Genomic DNA, 20,138 nt, shown 5'->3' with positions numbered 1-20,138 from the left:
AAAGACAAAAAAAAAAAAAAAAAAAACATAAAGCATAAAATCACAAAATCCCTAATACCTCATAATATACAAAAAAAAAAAAAAAAAAAAAAAAAAAAAAAAAAAAAAGAGCCAAAATAAACAACAATATGACCAATCTGTGATTTGATCAATTAACACAGAATCCAAAGCAAAATGGAATATTTAGGCAACATGCACAACCTCTTCACTAAGAAGCAACGTGAGCTCATATACAAAAGATGGTTCAGTAAGTAAAGGCTCTTACAGCCAAGACTGATAGCATGAGTTCCTTGCCGACACTCTTGTACCTCAGGGTGGGAATGAAAGGTCAATCGTCTACATGTCGTCCTAAAGCTTCCAAAGTTATCCCATGGCATGGGCATGCACACTCATATACACACAAAGTTATCCCATGGCATGGGCATGCTATCCCATGGCATGGGCATGCACACTCATATACACACAAAGTTATCCCATGGCATGGGCATGCACACTCATATACACACATACATTAAAATGTGATCAACACAAATGCAATATGAACTTAAAAGGAAATGTAGCCTTTCTGTTTACATGATGGTTGCTAATGATTTGAAAGTACTTAAAACCATGCATTTCTAAGGCAGTATTAGGAAAGCAATAAAATAGAAGGGTCTCCTGGGTTTATGTTTTGGGCTAAGCATTGGTTCATGCAGTGGTCTGTCATTTTTAACAGCATGAACCAAGGAATAAGGGGTCTCCTCAAGTCATACCTTTAATTTTGCAACACAGGGCAGCAAGCAGGTCCTTAAACCTTACAAACCAGTCATCCCTGGGTTTTCTTTTTCATTTTTTTTAAAATTTTACTTTCATAAATAGTCTCTTTTTTTCACGAAGTAAAAGTCCTTATGATCTGGTGGTAACAGACAGGAATAATTAATAATTCAGCATGTATTTGCTTAACATATATTTTGTGATCAAAAGTAGTTATTGCCATAGGTCATCAAAATAACAGCTGCCTTTTGTGCTTCATTTTTAACTTAGGATAATAACCAAAACTTTTGACAATGTCAATGAAGGCACAAGTATGCCTGCCTGCCTGCTAACAAATATTGGATGAAAGAACGCTGATTATTCAATCTTTAAATGTGGAAATATTAAGAAACAGAACATTTTACCTTTAAGTGTATTTATCCTAAATTTGAAATCATGGATGCTTTGTGTAACTGATTTTTATAATTTTCCAACTTACTGATCTCATCAATTATCAACTAACATATCTTCAATGTCAGGATGTCTCATAAAGATTTTATTTAAATCTCTTTATGTGCAGCATCCATACGTAGCCATTCCATGGTTTCCTATGGAGGCAGTGAGTCTCGCTCTCAGATCTGCTCTGGCCCTTCAGTGATCAGTGCTTCAGGGTAACTTTTGAGCCAGGGTTCTAAGGACTGGCAGTGCTTGCTGAGCACCAGCTGAGGGTTGTGGAGGTCACTGATCAGAGGAACTGAACACTCATTGAACTCCACCTTTCTCTCAGAGGAGAAGGAGTCCATAGGCAGAGGCATCAAGTTACTGAAACTTGAAGACACTCAGGTGCAGATAAACTGTGACTCTAACTCAGCCACAGGTGAACAAAAGAAAGGACCACCTAGCAAAGGCAACTCGTGGGGAAAATCAACGTCTTCATTAAAAAAATAAAAATAAAAAATAAACCCTGCCCACAGACCAAACAAACGAAAGGCAGCACGCTATGATTCAAACATGCCTTTCCAAAACAAATATTTTCTTTAGTCTAGAGTTAAGTAACACCACAACAGAGGTATCTGGTTTCGATTCTTGACAGACGGTCCTTTTCTGCAAGCATGCCTGGAGTTAAGTTCACCGAATGCACTGCAGGCTAGTCTACCTAGGCTCTGAGGAGCTGGGGTAAAGTCCATTACTTTGATGATTTTTGTGTCCCTGGCACACAGGTTAAGAGTCTCAAGGGACTGAACCTAAAGATAGTTCTTTGGGATCCATTTCCCCAACCAAAACACGTCTGTAAAGTAGGAAAGCTGTTGAAACCATGTAGAACTATGTTTGTATCACCAAGAAAAGGTCAGCATAGATCCAAATGCTGTTCCCAGACCCTCCCGAAAAGTAACATAGTTTCCAGTGCACTGAAGAGAACCTGGTATCAGCACTCAGATCCACAGTACAACAGATCCCGTTCTACTGCACAGCATTGCCAACTATTCACCAATCAGCTCACCTATAAATTAGTACCTTCAGCAATGTCACACATAAAAGTAAACACTAGTGTTTGTGCACATAAAACACAGCGTGCCAGGTTTTATACTTCCAGTGAGAAGTAACTAGAGCAACTGATTTACGCTTAAAAAAAGAAAAAAAAAAAAAGCCAAATGAAAGTTAAAATTCAAAGGCATTTATATATACATTGGCATCTCCACAAGATCACAGGCTGCTCAGCCATCAGGAAGTACAGAGGGCAAGCAAGCATGCCTGAATTTCCATAAAGTAAGTCACTCTTGTACACACTGAACAGTGAGAGAAAGTGATGCCACAACAGAGGGATAGCACCACATCAAAACAAGCTCTGGAGGTTCTGCAGAGCTCACTGCTAGCTTAAACTTAAAAGAGTACGAAAAAGCTGGGAGCAAGGAACTTACTTACTTGCCTTTAAAGTTTCATCTTTAGTCGACGGGAGCCCATGCAGTTGGTCCCCGTGCCAAGATCGCTTCTGCACATCTCTTTACAAACCAGCAACGCTCGCTCACTGAAGTCTGAAGATGACTGATTCATTCACAAATTATGCTCTTGTTTCTGATGAAGCATTATTATCCACTTTCATTTCACCACACACTTTAAAAAAAATTATTGGAGATGCATAAAACAGAATCCCTTAACGTACTAACCGAGGAGGCATCCTATCTGCCCCCTCCGTGTTCGGAGGTGCTTGCCAACTGCCTCAGGTACCAGGAGAAACTAACCCCAAGCTGCTAGCGGGCGTCCGCAGGCCCTCTATCTGTGGCTATTAGCGCAGCACGTTGATCAGCAGGCTGAAAAGCAATTAGCTCTCATGCTCCTCCTGCTTATACAGGAGACAGTTGGATGTGCTAAGCCATGAGGAGGCTGCTGAATGTTTTGCACCAATTAGGAGCAGGTGCTACAGCCCCGAAGACAAATTGACATCCCACTGTTCATGCTGCTGAGGGCTTTTATTGTGCTATGTCCCCTCAGCCTGTCTGGTGGGGGCTCTGCTCTTTTGTGTGGTGGCACTCTTTCAATTAAACGGGATTGCAAAGTTCGGCGCTTAGGTTTCGGGGACAATATTATTGACCAGGTAAAATAATGTCTTTAGCTCTGATCACTTCCCCCTCCCCTCTGACCTGTTTTTGTCCCCTTTACCCAATTTCTTTCCACAAATACAACTTCTAAAACCAATGCTTTCATAACTGCGGTTCCTTGCGGGGCAAGGGTGGTGAAGAACCCTCCTGCACTGATTTGGGACTAAGGTAAACAAAAGAATGCTATGATGAAAATATGAACTTGGGTATATTTCTTAAATATTGTTAGATGGCACCTTCACACTGATTTAGACTTTTATAAACGAGTGAAAGTTAGTCATGGTGCTTTCTAACCAGACTCACACTTTGAATACATTTAGACTGCAAAAGTTTATAAAAGTCGCACTAAATCTTGCCAATATATTTGAGAAGATATCTTACTGGTGGGCAGAGTAAGACAAAAATCCTAATGCCCCTGTTGCAGTTCTGTAAATACCCAACCCTGCCCCCATGCTCTGCAAACCCCTTAATCCTCCCCACCACTACCCCTACCCCACCCCCATAGGCCCCTGGCTCCCTGAGGTGGATTCCCAAGTGCTAACTTGGACTGTAACCAGTGTTTGATCTAGAGAAACCAGACATTTGGTCACATCTCCAAGAAAAAGTGATACAGCCATTACTAGCAGTTTGAGAAGAGTCATTAGACTGAACTGTCTACGAGGAAGGAGCACATTTACTGAGACCATTGGACAAACAGCTGCTGTAATAAGAATTCCCAACTGTAATTTTGTCTTAATGAAAAAGTCACCCTCACTCCTGGTAAAATTCAATTATAGCTTCCATGACGCATCAGAAATTCAGGCACAACACAGAAAAATCCCATCTCTTCCTTGTCTTCTATGAGAAATTAGATTATCAACTGGATGTTTCATAAAATAGCTGATTTTACTTCTTTTTTTTAATAAAAAAATGACCACATCTCTGTGTTTAGATACCAACAAAAATATATTTTTTTATTAAAAATTGGCCAACTGTAATATCATGCAGTGTTTAAAAGTGAATTATTGACAAATAGTTTAAAAACAGATCAGAAAAGAGGGACAGTGTTTGAGAAAATTAAATAACATATTAACCAAGGGGAGACTATTATGATGATAATTTCTGTTAAACAAGGAGTATAGAATATTCTAGACTTATTCCCACTTCCCTAGTTCTCCATCTCTCCCTCCTGAAGCCCAGTTGAATTCAAATCTGTATACTCTAAAAGAGCCATGATTTCATTTCTTCAGTAAATCTATATTTAAATTAACATAAATATTTCATCATAGGCCTGTGAGAATATATAATATACATGCATTTACCTTTATTTACCTTTTAAATAATATCTCTTTTGGTATTTTCTTTTTTTTTAGCTTTGATTTTTATTACTTTTATTTATGTGTTTATTTACTCAGTGTGTGTGTGTGTATGTGTGTGTGTGTGTGTGTGTGTTTGTCTCCTTGTGCATGCAGACACAGTAAGTGCGTGGGAGCCAAAAGGCAGCATACTGGAGTCAGGTTGATCCAACAGTGTGAGCACTGGATGTCACATACTTGGTGTGAGACTAAGAACCTTCACATATAAGCCAGCTCACGGGTTGGGATATTGGGTTTCCCATTTTAGACACTTAGTTTAAACAGAAGAATTTCCAGGCTTCACCTTACTACCATCATCAGTGTTACGGGGACTTCTCCAATATTGTAGCCTGAAGGCTTTGTGTTCTGCCTGGGCCCTATATATACCGATAAGGGGGGATTATTTCTCTTCATGACAGACATTTCTTGCCATGAAGAGCCCTCACAAATGTGATGCTTCTTTTTCTAAGGATCCCAGACGTACAGTGGCTGAGTTGTGCCTAGCGGGATGGTCTGTTTCAGGAAGTACAATACATACTCTGGCAGGCAAAAAATCTGCCACACAAATGGGGACCTTTTCAGACGTAGCAGGCAATCACAAATGCAGGAAATAAAGTATATATTATTTAAGAAGAAATGGAATGTTGCATGTTTCAGAAAAAAACAATATTGGAAAACCTCTAAAAGTGAAGAAAGTTTCAATATTAAATTAAGATTTTGTTCATTTCTGTTTACAGTCATGTATTTGCAGCTAAGATGAAATCATTGGATGGATATAAGGCAAATTGACAGTGGGTAAATTACATTTAAAACTTTATAAATGAACAGCTAAATTTTTAAATTTGAGGAAAATAACATACACCCTCTGTCTAGAAGAGCATTTAATCAGATAAGTCTGCATAGACATTGGAATACCATAAGGGGTATTTTATCAACTGTAACTGTCAACCCCTAGGGTGGCTCTCTCTCTCTCTCTCTCTCTCTCTCTCTCTCTCTCTCTCTCTCTCTCTCTTTCTCCCTCTCTCTTTTCACCCTCAACCATGCTAGGGAAGTCCTCTACCAGCACTAACCCCTGCCCTATCTTTCTCTTTCTCCCGTCCTTCCTTCCTTCCTTTCTTTCTTTCTTTCTTTCTTTCTTTCTTTCTTTCTTTCTTTCTTTCTTTCTTTCTTTCTTTTTCTCTTTCTTTCCCTTTCTTTCTTGCTTTTATTCTCTAAACTTCACTTTTTGACTTGTCTTAATCACAGTCTTATTCAAAAATAGCCGTTTGTATACAAAACAGTTATTTTTACTTGGGTCTGTTAGTGTACAATATGTATGTTAGGTTGCATCCTAAAATTTCATGTTATTGTAATCATATTTTGTGAAAACAAATGTTTCATAAAAATATGCTGTCACAACTTATACTTTCTAGAGCCATGAAACTGAAATGAGATGTCGTGAAATATAATGTTGCAAGGGGGGCAGGCCCATGACTAGGTGTCCCCCTGAGAAATTACACCATGCAAGAGATCTGGTGTAAGGGATTTTGTTTAAGGGAAGGGTTTGGAGAAGGGGCCTACAGAGGCAGACTAGTGAACATGTAGATAGGCAGAGAGACAGGAGTCCAGCCATGAGGGCAGAAAGGGGGTGACAGAGAAGGACAGAGAGAGGGAGAGGGAGACCTGTGGAGGAACATTTGGGGAGAGAGAGAGGAGAGGAAGGGGAAGGGGAGGGGGAGGGAGAGCACAAGCCCAGGTGTGCCTTTTTGTATGCAGCCCTTTCATGGCATCCCTTTTATATACAGCCCACACTGAAGCACCTTGCAGCAGCAGGTGAAGAAGATGATGTAAGCTAGGTCCCTGGGAGGAGCCTAATGGAATCCCCTGTAAACTAACATGGGGTTCTCTTGCTGAATGTCAGAAAGCAAAGAGTTCCTCCCTCTTAAGCTGGTCTGCACAGGTGTCTGTGGCCATGTTCTTCTGAGCACTGTTTTATTAGGGGACAATTCAAAGACACTTTTATGTAATATTAACTTCAAGAACTGTGAAAAGAGTTTACCATTAGGCATGGCTTCTTCTCTTGCTGAGGACTGACTGAAAATGCAATTCACTCCTTGGAGGAGCTCAAACAAATACTTATACTAAGCAGACACAATGTTTCTTATGGGCTCTTGACATTGCACACACACACACACCCCCCACCGTGGGAAACATGTTAAAGTACCTGATTAGTATGTAGCAACTAGTAGTATAAATCCTGTGCTATTCTTAAAGATAGCCCATTGAGAAAAGCAAGATGTAAGAAGACATTTTTCCTCTCCTTGTAAAATGAGGACTGATTTCTTGAGTCAATAGTTATTGCAAAGTAAAGAGGAGAGGATGCGTTTTTTCCTCTCGACCCAGATTAAAGCTTCACTGCACAAAAGCCTCTGCAGTATTACTAAAATAGCCTGCTTACTCCAGGCAGTGTCTCCTTTAGTTGGCTGGAATCAAGCTGTGGCAGGCTTGTTACTATTCACAGTTATTGACAGTTGAAATCCAGAGCTGCTAGTAAACCTCACAGTAAGACCTAGGAACTGGAGGATTTGAAATCATCTATGCTCACATCAGTAAGACTTTGTCACTCTTTCCTGGTGACTCAATATTTATAGTTATATATATATATATATATATATATATATATATATATATCTCCAACATTTTCCATCTTCCTTTTTCTCCCTATACTTCTTCCCACCCATTTACCCTTGCATTCTCTCAAATACAGAAGAAAGAAGGTTCAATGAAGTTTTCCCATCTGGGCTCAAAATGCCACCCCCCCCAGCTTTATTCCTCATTAAAAAGAATCTACCACTATTTATTATCAAGATTTGGTAATATAACTTTAACTCAGTCTTGCCAGCAGTATTTAATTCATGTCACGAAGTAAGCATTTACTTAAGAGATAGCTCAAGGGGACCAGAATGTAAAGATCTTTGAATACTCAGATCAAATGGGTTAAAACAAGCAGCTAGCTCATAAGAATAACTTGGTGGCCACACAAAACAGGAAACCAGGTAGGCTAACTACAGATCTTTACTCAGCCTCCTCCAAATCCAGGTCCCCAACTCTGTAGTAGACCTCAGGTTCAGCCTTCCCTGCCTCTCTGCCCCCATCTCCTCTTGATTCATCCATTTGTCTTAGCCCCAGCTTCAGCAGCAAATTTTTTTTGGAGAACCCCAATGACAAAACTACCAGAGAAGCAAGGAGACCACCAAAGCAGGCAGGCAAAGCCTCAGTTTTTCATATCCCCTCCTTTTTTCCCAAAACCAATCATCCAGTGTCATCTGCAACTCTGCTGCTGACTGCCTGCTGTGGCTTCTCTTTACTCTCTGCCCCAGTTTCCAGGAACTTGAAGACATAAGTGAAACACCCAACTCTCATACCTCCTGTGGACCCCGTCAGCACTGTCTTCTATTCCTAAGTATCAGCTCCAAATACTTAGAAACACATCTTTTCCAGAACCCATAGTGGTAACACCTAGCAGAATCCCTAGGTATTCCCTACCAGGCAACACATAGCCATGTACACTCTCCTGAGAACCACATAGGGCAACAGAAACCAAGAAAACAAAACTCCCACTTAACAAAGACAAGACCAGTTATCAGCACCTAGAATTACAACCTTCCCAAACCCAGATGCTTATGCCTAGGTAAAAACAAAATCAACAACTGCCAGGACAATATATGCATCCCTGTCTCCCTTGAGCCCAGGAAACCTACTCCAGAAGTCCCTGGAAATGCTACATCACTGAAGCACAAGACAAGAAACTTAACGTGGTCTTTATGAATGTGATAGAGTTCCTCAAAGAAGGAATTAATAAATCCATTTAAAATAATTAATAAAAGCACAAATAGTGAAGGGGCATGAATAAAATAGTTCAGGACCTGAAAGTGGAAAAAAATAAACTGAGGGAAATCTGGAAATGGACATTTTAATACCTTGAACAGGAACCTCAGAAGCAAACCTCACCAAGAGAATATAAGAGATGGGAGAAACATTGAAGACAAAACAGGAGAAATGATACTTCAGGTAAAGGAAATGTGAAAGGAAAAAAGACTTATATAAATAAATCCTGGCACAGAACATCCATGAAATCTAAGTCATTATGAAAATACCAAATCTAACACTAATAGAAATAGAAGAAGGAAAGGAAATTCTGGTCTAAAATGATAGGAGAATATTGCCTCAACCTGAAGAAGATGCCTATCATTGTACAAGAAGCATATAGGACATAAAATAACACTAGACCAGAAAAAACCTCATGTCAGCACATAATAATCAAAATACTAAACATACAGAATGATGAAAGAATGTTAAAAACTGCAAAGAATAGAAGAACAACAAGTAACATAAAAAGGCAGACCTACTAGAATAAATTCTGACTCCTCAATGGAGACTCTAAAAGCCAGAAGTTCTATAGACTCTAAGGGACCACAGATGTAAGCCAAGATGACTATACCCAGCAAAACTTTCAATTACAATACATGGAGAAACAAAGACAGTCCAAGGTAAAACCAAATTCAAGCAGTATCTACCTATAAATCCAGACCTGAAGAAGATACTAGTAAGAAAACTTCCACTTTCAAGAGGTTAAGGACAACCAGGAAAACACAAGAAATAAATAATCGAAGGCCAGCAAATCAAAAGAAGGAAGCACACACACATACCACCACCAACAACAAAATAACAGGAATCAACAAACACTGGTCATTGATGCCAACATCAATGGTCTCAATTACCCAATTAAAAAAACAATACCAAAGACTTAACCTAATGGTTGTAAAAACAGGATCCATCCCTCTGCTGCATCCAAAAACAAAACAACAACAACAAAACAAACAAACAAAAACCATACCTTAACATCAAGGTAAAAGATGGAAAAAGATATTCCAAGCAAATGAATCTAAGAAGCAAGCCACCAAATCCATTCGAAGATCTGACAAAAAAAAAAAAAAAAAAAAACAAAACCCACCAAGATCCTATTGCAATTCTTAATATCTATGAACCAAAGACAAGGACATCCAAGTTCGTAAAAGAAACACCACTACAGCTTAAATCACATATTTATCTTCACACACTGATAGTTACTGACTTCAAAACTACACTCTTTCCAACTGACAGGTCATCCAGACCAAACCTAAACAGAGAAATACTGAAGTTCACTCATTTCATATAGCTAGAAGACCTAAGATATATTTTCAGAACATTTCACACATACATAAGAGAAAATACCACCTTTTCAGTAATTCATGAACTTTCTCCAAAATGAGCACTTCCTTGGACACAAAGTAAGTCTCAATAGATACACACAAAAAAATGAAATAACACTGTGCATTGACCACCACAAATGAAAATTGGATATCAACAACAACATGTTTACAAATTCATGGAAACAGAACAACTCATTACTGAATGAAATATGGATCCAGATAGAAATTAGGAAAGATTAAAATCTTTCTAGAGTCAAATGAAAATGAAAATATAACATACCCAAACTTATGGACTAATGAAAGTGGTTGAAAGAGGCAAATTCATAGTACTGAGTGCCCAGACAAAGAAATTGACGAAACTGCATACTAGTACTTAACAGCACACTGGAAGACTCAAGAACAGAAGGAGAGACTCACATAAGAAAGGAGTGCACAAGAAACAATAACACTCAGGACTGAAATCAATAAAATAGAAATAAACAAGCAAAGACAAATACAAAGAATCAACTACAGCAATAGTTAGTTCTTCTAGAAACTCAATAAGATGGACAAACGCTTAGCCAAACTAACTAAAAGGCAGAGAGAGAACATCTAAATCAAAATTAGCAATTGAAGTGAAGTGCATAACAACAGATACCAAGGAAATCTACAAAATCATTACACACTTTAAAAAACTGTACTCTATGAAACTGGAAAATCTAAAAGAAATGGATAGTTTTCTTAATGCAAACCACCTACCACAGTCAAATAAAAATCAGGTAAACGAAAGTTAAAAATATCTATAACCTCTAGTGAAATAAATGTAGTCATTAAAAGGGTCCCAAGCAGAAAAAGACCAAGGCCAGATGAGTTTAATACAGAATTCTACCAGACTTTAAAGAAGAGCTGATGCCAATACTCTTCGAATTATTTCACGAAATTATAACAGATAGAATATTGCCCAATTTATTCTCTAAGTCCACCAGTACCCTGATAGCAAACCACGTAAATATCTAACAAAGAAAATTACAGACCAATTTTGCTCATAAATATACATGTAAAAATGCTCGATAAAACACTTGTCAACAAAAAGCCAATGACACATCAAAATGATCATCTACCATGATCAAGTGGGCTTCATCTTAGAGATGCGGAGATAATTTAATATACTAAAATCAGTAAAAGTAATCCACCATATAAACAAACTATAAGAAATAAATGATGTGATCATCTCATTAACGGGAGAAAAAGCTTTTGACAAACCCCAGCACCCTTTCAAGATAGTTTCTAGAGAGATTAGGGATGCAAGAAACATACCTCAACATAATAAGGACAGTTTATTGCAAGCTTATAACCACTATCAACTTAAATGTAAAGAAATTGAAAGTATTTCCACTAAAACTGGGAATAAGATAAGGTTGTCTGCTCTCTCCATACCTAGTCAATATATATTTGAAGTCTTAGCTAGGGTTGTAAGACAACTGAAGGAGATACAAATTAGAAGGGAAGAAGTATACATTTGTTGATGAAATAATAGTACACATAAGTGACCCTAAAATTTCCATTAAGAAACTCCTACAGCTGATGAACATTTCAGCCAAGTAGCAGGATACATCATTAACTCACAAAAACCTGTAGCCTTCCTGTACACCTATGACAAACAGACTGATAAAAAAAATCAGGGAACCAACATCCTTAATAATAGCCTCAAAGTATATAAAATACCTTGAGGTAACTCTAACCAAGCAGGTGAGTACTTGTATGACAAAAAGTTTAAGACACCGAAGAAAGCAATGCAAAAAGATAGAAGATGCAAAGATCTCCCATGCTTAGTATCATTAGATTTCATATAGTAAAAATGGGCATCCAACCAAAAGCAATATAGAGACTTAATGCAAGTACCATCAAAATTCTAACTCAATTCTTTACAGATCTTAAAAGGACAAGTTTCTGCTTCACATAGAAACATAAAAATCTTAGAATAGCTAAAACAATTCTGAATAATCAACGAACTGCTGGAGTTATCATCATCCCAGATCTGGGTCTGGTTTCATCACTCTGGATGAAATTTTCTAGATCCATCTACAATTTACCTGCAAATTTCATCTCAAGAGGCATTAAGGCAGATAACAGTTGTAAAATATTTTTGCATGCCATGTCAACTGTTAAAGACATCTCAGGCCTGGCTTATGCTTACTTCATCATGATCACAACAAAGAAAAAAAAGATCAGACTTAACAAAATCGCTTATTTTCAATATAATAGTTAGATTACTAATTGGATCATTAAAATCCCACGTCTTCCATGTTAGATGTATGAATACATTGTTGCTACAAAATAAATGACAAAAAACCCACAGTGTATTAGCATAGCACATGCTATTTCTCATTGTCTGTGTGGGGAGAGTTCATGTGGTAGGAGCACGGCAGCAGTGAGCTTCCTTCCCTCTCAATTTTACTAAAGAATGGTTTATGTCCAAGCTCATTCAAGTTGCTTGGTGAAAACAATTGAATTATAACTATATGTCGGGCTTGATTTTTAATAGCTCAGCTAGAAGCTACTCTGGGGAGCTAGAAGCTATAGATGCTGTACTTCAGCCACAGGTTCCCCCTCTTAGCAGTTATATTAGAGCCACCAGAGGACTTTAACGCGAAGTCAAAGAGACATAAACCCAATCCCCTCTGAAGGATCTCGAAGTCACAGCTTAAGCTGTGGTACTGTTGGTAATTGATGACCTGCTGCAGACTGGCCTCAGTCAGCCCCCCTCAATCTGTTGGAGGAATCAGGGTCCCAGTACAGGTGGGCAGGGAGGCAGCGAAAAAGTGACAAGCAGACATGAACACAGAGAGAGTGCTGTGTCTGTATGTAATTTCTCAAAGCAAGCATGAGATTATTAATACAGAAGAGAATAGGGAAGATCAACAAACCTTACTCCCATCCTGCAACATAATCCAGATCATTGCATGGTTAATATTGCAGTCACTTGTGTTGTATTATGAGAAAGTTGTGGATTCTCCCCATAATATTGGGAAGGAAACTCGAGGTGCATCAGCAGGTCTGACTTTGAAATTTCAGTGAGATGGTGTCATGGACAAAGTTCCCAGTCAATAGCTTCAGTGTTTCCAAAAATCATCACCAAAGTATCATGATGTTTTAATTTACAATCTTATGTTGGATGTGTTCCATGAGACCTGGGTTATGCACACCCATAGGTGCCCACTTATAATTCTACCATCGACTTTAGATTATCTTCTAACATAGTTAATATATTCAGTGATACAGTAACTTGTGCCTACATATGCATCAATAATAACAAGCTAAACTGATAGGGTTTGAACAAGGCATATTTGCTTTTCAATCCGCTGGAAAGCTTTCTAAGAATTCTGTGTGTGAAAGTGGCTTTTATTAGAAAAGAGAGAATGGTATAAACCCCAGTCAATTATAAGTTTCCTGATCAGTTAGTCAACATATTCAAAAAATATTTTTTAGGAATATTTGCAAAAGTCAAAAAGAAATCAGGAAAACCGCAGGTTACACAAAATACAAATATACCTCATGCTGTAAAAGGTGTACAAAGAATTGTACATCTTTCACACTTTGCTAAAGACTTTGAAATTATTTATTTTATTATTATTAGCGACTAAAACCTTCGAACTGATCTTGTGTTCTCTGCCTGCGATCAATCCTAAAAATGAGTATCAGGGTATCTTTACATAGGACATAGGCTTGTTCAGCTATAAGCTCTTCTTCAATATGTCTAATTTATACATACATATTTATTGAAGAAGAGCTCTTAGCTGAACAAGCCTATGCCTAATTGAGGAGATAATTAATTGGGCCATTCAAAGTTTTCTTTTCTTTGTTAGAGAATGAGAGGTAATAATTACAGTTCTAAAAAAATCATTTTTTTCCTTTAAAATTATAATTACAGAATTTTCTCTTTCCTACTTTTTTTTTTTTGGTTTCAAAACTCTCCCATAAACTCCTCATTGCTCTCTCTCAAATTTATGGCCCATAAGCTACACATATCAAGTTTTACTGACATGTCTGCTAAAAAATGTTATAGAAATAGACATACCAAAATGGATGGTAGAAAACCCATGAGGCCTTAGCCCTAGACCAACAACTAAGGAATGTTAAGAGTAGGTGAAATAGTCTCTCCCAGGTAAGAACTTACTAATTAGCTTTCCAGTAACAAATGATAAGCCCAGATAAGAACTATTTACTATATTAGAACCTTTTGAAAGACCATGAGTAAAGCACTTCAATGACTTTGTAATTACCTCACAGGTATCTGCTTTCAAAATTATGGTTTCAGATTTTATACAAATTTCATAGTTAGTCCTTTAAGGGCCCTGGTCTGGGTAAATATTAGTAGAGTATTAGTATTAAATTAGTGTTTAATACTAAATACAACATTAATATTTTAACATTAATATTAAAATATGTATATGTATTAATTGTGTTAACATTATTCACCTTTTGATCTACGTTGACTTTGCTTTCACTCAATGATCATTAAGCCACTGTTTCAAAGAGCAGACTGTGGCAAAGTAGTTCTGAAGAAAGGTTATAACAAATGCATTTGGTTTCTCTTCTTCTCTGCCTTTTGTTTTCTCCTATAAAAGCAGACACACTTGAATGTTCTGAAAGAGAAAGATCATTTTCCCCAAATCCCAGAGTGTTGTGCCAGCCACTCTCAAACCAATTCCCACAGACAAAGAGTAGAGAGCTGGTGCCCATCCAAGCCTGCCAAGCTCCTTCAAATGGCAGAGCATATTGAAAGACAATGACACTCATGACCTGGATGCATGGAGTCACAGAAAAGAGGCAGAGAGTCAAGTTTCCGATGCAGAGAGTCCTGGACCATATGCAGAGAGTTTTGGGCCAAATACAGAGAATCATAGACCAGAGATAATCATTGACCAATTCTGAGAGTCATGGGCTGATTCAGAGAGTTAAACAGATGCAGAGAACAATGAACCAGATAGAGTCAGAGTAGATACATAGAGACGTGGACCAAATGCAGAAAATCACAGACCGGTGGTAAAGACTCATAGATAAATGTAGCAACATAGACTGATGCAGAAATGGAAATCATAGACCAGATGAAAAACATCATGGGCGATATGCAGAGAGGTAGGAAATCTATAGAGACAATCTTTTTGTGAAAGTGATCAGTGTATTTGCTTCCATTGTATAAAGCCAGTAACCTAACCCTTAATGCATGATAGATAGCTGATAGATTGCTAAAATTATTCATACTTTCAAAATAAGTGAACTATTTCTCTCCCATCCTGTTGTCCCACTGGAGTGAAATGCTCTCCAGCTGATTTACATGCTCCATTTAAAAATGTTTTTATAATTTCCGCAGGAACAGATAACTATGTCCCACATTTGAAATAAGGTCAAGTTCCACCGGGGACTAAAGATGCTGTGACAGCATAGAACTGTGGCTAGTGGGAACTGCTAGAAATCTAAAAGCGTGGACACCCTGTCGGACATACACCTTTAAATGTATTAAAGCTCATTTTTTAAAAAGATCGAGCCCCAAAGAATATAAGTGGATGCGAACGCACACGTGGAGACTGCATCGAGGAGCAAGACGGGAAACTGACAGAGAAGTGGCACTCTTCTTTCCCGCCGAACAGCAAAAGCTGCCATCAGCATTGCCATGAAAGAGCGTGTGGATTGTGCTGGGGTATGCTTTCTGAACATTTTAAGGTGTGAACAGTATCAGTAAGTCAACCAGCGTCCCCCGTGGCTGTATGTGAGACCAACTGTGAGACTCAGGGTCCTCATTGGCTCTCAGTGATAATCTGTTAATCATACTCTCCCTTGCCTATGGTCTCACCTAAATTCATACGTGAAATTGTATTGACCTAGGAAAATGTCAGTGCTAGGTTCTTTCCCACAGTCGCTGATGTTTCTTGCTCTGGACTCTTGGCCAGGTTTCCAGCATCTGGCAAGTAATCCCTCATCCTGAGCAGAACTTAAGTCCAGTTAGATGACGGTTGGTTGCCCCAGATTAACCAGCAGTAAGTTCCTTTACCGCTCCATTGGGATCCCTTTGCCAGGCTGGCCACTGTCATGGTTCACAGTCTTCGAAGGTGGGTCAGCCTATGGATTGCTTTTCTCCCTTGGTGTCTTTCATGACATGTTTTGATACTATGAGAACTAAGGCTCAGGGAGAAGGTTTCCTGGTTGGCTCCGACAAAAATTCCTGTAAGTCCTGTGTTTGAAATGGGTACTATCACTCGGTCCAACGTTTGGCTGTGTACATCTGCTTCTGTATTGGTCAGGCTCTGGCAGAGCCGCTGAGGGGACAGCTATACTGGGCTCCTGACAGTGAGCACTTCTTGGCAGCAGCAACAATGTCTGGGTTTGGTGTCAGCAGATGGAAAAGATCCCTAGGTGGGGCAGTCTCTGGATCTCCTTCCCTTCAGTTTCTGCTCTACTCTTTGTCCCTGCATTGCCTTTTGACAGGAGGAATTCTGGATTAACATTTTTGAGGTGGGTGGGTGGCCCCATCCCTCAACTTGGGGCCCATGCTTATCCACTAGATAAGGTCTCTATAGATCCTACCTCCCCTTTGTTAGGTATTTTGGCTAAGGTCTGACCCAGACTAGGGGAACCCTATGGCACTGAAGCAGGAGTGGGTGGACAGGTTGGGGAGCACCCTCATAGAGGCAGGGGGAGGAAAGAGGGGATAGAGGGCTTGTGGAGGGGAAACTGGGAAGGGGGTAACATTTGAAATGTAAATAAATTAAATAACCGATTTAAAAAAAAAATGAAATGGGTGCTATCTTCAGTAACAAGGTCATTCCATCAAAGTCTAGGAAGCAACAAAGGGCGTGGCAATAGCCTTTAAGGTTTAGGGATTCTTTTAGGGCCCTGGCCAATAGCTTGAATGAAGGCTTCCCATGTCTACAGCTCTTGAGGGTAATATTATTGCATGATGTAATTTAGTTGATTTAAACTATGCAGATGTGCATATATGCACTAAGTTAAGCTCATCAGAAGCATATGAATATGTTTTTCTATTTTTCAAGCATTTTTACTCTTTTATACTTCCTTTGCGCATCTCCTTTTGTATCTCCCTCCTACTCTTGCCCAGCTAAAGTTCATGACCACTGTTTTTTCCGTTTTCCCTTTCATAGCACCTATACCCCACTATACCTCACTACAGCTCCTTCTATCTGTGCCCCACATGATGTCTTTCTCTTTTCCTCAAATACTTATAACCCCAGCTCAGAATAACTCTCACCTTTCATCAAAGAATCTTCTTTGGAACACTGTGACCATTAAAAGACCCACAACTGATCAAATTGAAGAAAATAAGTTATCGTGGAATATGTAACCCCAATGGGTACACCTACAACACTGCATTTATACCTAAGGCTCAGATAACATCACAGAAGGTAGGGCAGACAGACTGCACATGCCTGAGGATCTGGTTGCCTATTGCTGGACAGGGCAGGGAAGCTTCACCCATGAAATCTAACATGGCTTTATAAATGAAGACTGCATAATGACATCACCAGTCAACATGTGGATGTGGATGTAGAATTTAAGATGCCCCACTGCATCTGATAAAACTCAGTTGCCTTCAATAGCTGCTACTCCAGGGAGAATCAGTTTTCTCCAGAGATGAGCCTCCTAGCAATTTATACAGTCCCACAGGATCAGGTCAAAGCACATGCACATATGTGCAGTGTATAGCAGACTTTCTGGGGCGATGTGAATGAGCATCTCCTCCTGCAACATAGGGGACTGGCTATAGATCAAAGCATAGATATCAGTAAAGTCCAACTAGGTGAACTAATGAGTTTTTTTAGGGTTACTTACAGGAATATGGGTCAAGGGTTACTTAAAGGAAAGAAAAGTACTCAAAAGTCTGTAGCGCCTCATCAAAGCCCTCCCACTCTGGATAACAGCTCACAGGTGCTATAAACTTGAAGCCCACTACTGACCCTACAGGCTGCTTAACAGGCTGGAAAGAGTGCTTTCTAGGTGGCCTGGTTGGCCTGACCCTTTTCCAGCTGCTCTGTTGGTCTTTGATTCTTCTTCATGGGTCTCTGGTTTTGAATGGGTTTATTTCTGAATTTTCTTGATAGCTGATCTGGGCTGAGAGTCTTTTCTGTTTATTCTTGGGGAGGGAGGTACCTAGAGGATCCGCTCAGTTTCAAGACCTTCCTGAAGCTATTTTGTATTATTTATTTCCTGTCTTAAGGAGCTTCCTTATAGGGTAGAATGTTTCAATCTGAGAAGAAACCACCACATAACAACAGGCATCACTAAATAAACTCAATGGTGTGTGTGTGTGTGTGTGTGCATGTGCATATGTGTACATATGTAACAATAATACTTATAGAAGAAATCATGAACTGAGAAGGAGTTGGGGGATACCAAAGGAGTTGGAAAGGGCGGAAAGAATTAGAAACAATATAAATTAATTATGTAAGTTTGAAATAAAAAAAATGTTAAATTTCAAAAATCAAATAACTACTAAGTGAAAATAGGAAATGAAAGCACTGCCCATTGGCATCCCTGGTTTTCTCTCTCAGTCCTCTACACGCCTCACAAAACGGATGTGAGCACCTCCAGAGATGTTCAAAAGACATTCTAGAAAAAAATTATAATTATGTAAATAATATTGCAATATTTACCATTGCTATGAAAGGCCAACAGAGTAAGAAATGCTGAGCTCAGCAAATATGTCTACATGAGTCTGAGTATTTGGTCTCATGTATAAAGGATTTCTTCTCTCTCTCTCTCTCTCTCTCTCTCTCTCTCTCTCTCACTCTCTCTCTCTCTCTCTGTGTGTGTGTGTCTGTGTGACTGTGTGGGTGGTGTATATGCACACAAAGGTGTCTATATTGACCAGATGAGACTTTGGATTCCCTGAAGTGGAAACTACAGGTGGTTGTAAGCTAGATGTGCATGCTAGATCCTCTGACAAAGCAGCGAGTATTCTTAACAACCTAGCCAACGCTGCAGCTTTTTGTTTGCTTTTGAGGAAGGGTCTCTGACTGCCCTGGGACCATGGCAAGCATGCTAGGCTGGTTGCTTAAGGACTCGCAGTGATATGCCTTTTCTGCCTTCCCAGTGCTGGGATTATAAGTGTGCATCCCAATACTTGGCTTTTGGAGGATTTAAAAAAAAAATGGGTTCTGAGGATCAAGCTCAGTTCCCCAAACTACCACAATAAGCACTTTACTGAGTGAACTATCTCCCTAGACCCCAGAGGTATGTCCTTTAATAACTGTATCACCGTTTCATTTCTTTTTAAAAAATATCACCCCAGAGTCCACGGACATGTTTTGTAAAGACTCAGGGCTGAGTTTTTATAGACTGTGTCAGGGAGCAATGCTATGTGAACCAAAAGCTATACGGCTGAGAATACAGCAGTAAGAAAAACCAGTGTTGTGGAACATGTGAAAAATGCACACGCCTTGGAATGCAAATAGAGAAAGATGAAAATTTCAGCCATGGGGCAGCCTGTTTGTGATCTCAGCATTAGGAAAGGGAAGGCAGGAGAAACATCAGTTCAAGGCCAGAGCCCTGCAAAATACCAACAGTTTGAGGCCAGCATGACAAAATGAGCTACAGCTATATAAGTAGACACAAGCATACACACACACACACACACACACACACACACACACACACACACACACACACAAGGGTTTTGATGAACAAGAAGATAATGCTAATACAGTTTTCCAACTTTAAAATTTCCGAATACTTAGAAAAAAAAAAAACCTCAGGTGAATTTTCCAGTTGCTTTTGTTGCTAAAATGTGCCACACTAACCATTGGCGTTTGTGATATGCCACAATACAAATAGCAACAACTTCTCTACCCAGATCATGTAGCTCCACAAGCTTCCATCTGATCAAATAATATACCCTCAATGTAAAAGCAGTAGCTTAGGTCAGGGTTGTCTCAGTTGAGTGCAACATTTTGTTTTGTTTAGTTTTGCTTGCCACAGTCTTGATATAAGATCCCAGGTGGCCTGGGATTTACTTTGTAACCCTGGTTGGTTTAAAACAAGAAAGAACCAAATCCTTCAGTTGTGAGATTATTGGCCTACCACAGCATCCTCAGAAATCCTAACTTTTTGTTTATTGGAATAAGACTGGCCTTGTTGAGGCAAGTATTGTCACTGGGGATGTTCTTGGAGGCTTGAGAAGTGCAAGTCAGGCTGAGTCTCAGTCTCTCTCTCTCTCTCTCTCTCTCTCTCTCTCTCTCTCTCTCTCTCTC

General features: G+C 39.2%; 1 protein-coding gene across 4 annotated transcripts in view; it reads right to left on the bottom strand.

Annotated features, from left to right (window-relative positions):
• Pcdh15 (protocadherin related 15) overlaps positions 1–20,138 on the bottom strand; it is a 1,443,732-nt gene that overhangs the window by 773,509 nt on the left and 650,085 nt on the right. For 2 of the 4 annotated variants that reach the window (XM_021204350.1, XM_021204353.1), the window contains exon 1: positions 2,660–3,048. The exons of 1 other annotated variant lie outside the window; for it this stretch is intronic. The gene's annotated coding sequence lies outside the window, so the exon portion shown is untranslated. Of the gene's footprint in view, positions 1–2,659; positions 3,049–20,138 lie in introns of those variants that run through there. One more of the 4 variants, XM_021204349.1, reaches the window with a different exon arrangement.

The sequence above is a fragment of the Mus pahari genome, chromosome 9 (genome assembly GCF_900095145.1).
Source record: "Mus pahari chromosome 9, PAHARI_EIJ_v1.1, whole genome shotgun sequence".
Classification (NCBI taxonomy): Eukaryota; Metazoa; Chordata; class Mammalia; order Rodentia; family Muridae; genus Mus; species Mus pahari.
This window is presented reverse-complemented; position numbering and strand designations above follow the sequence as displayed.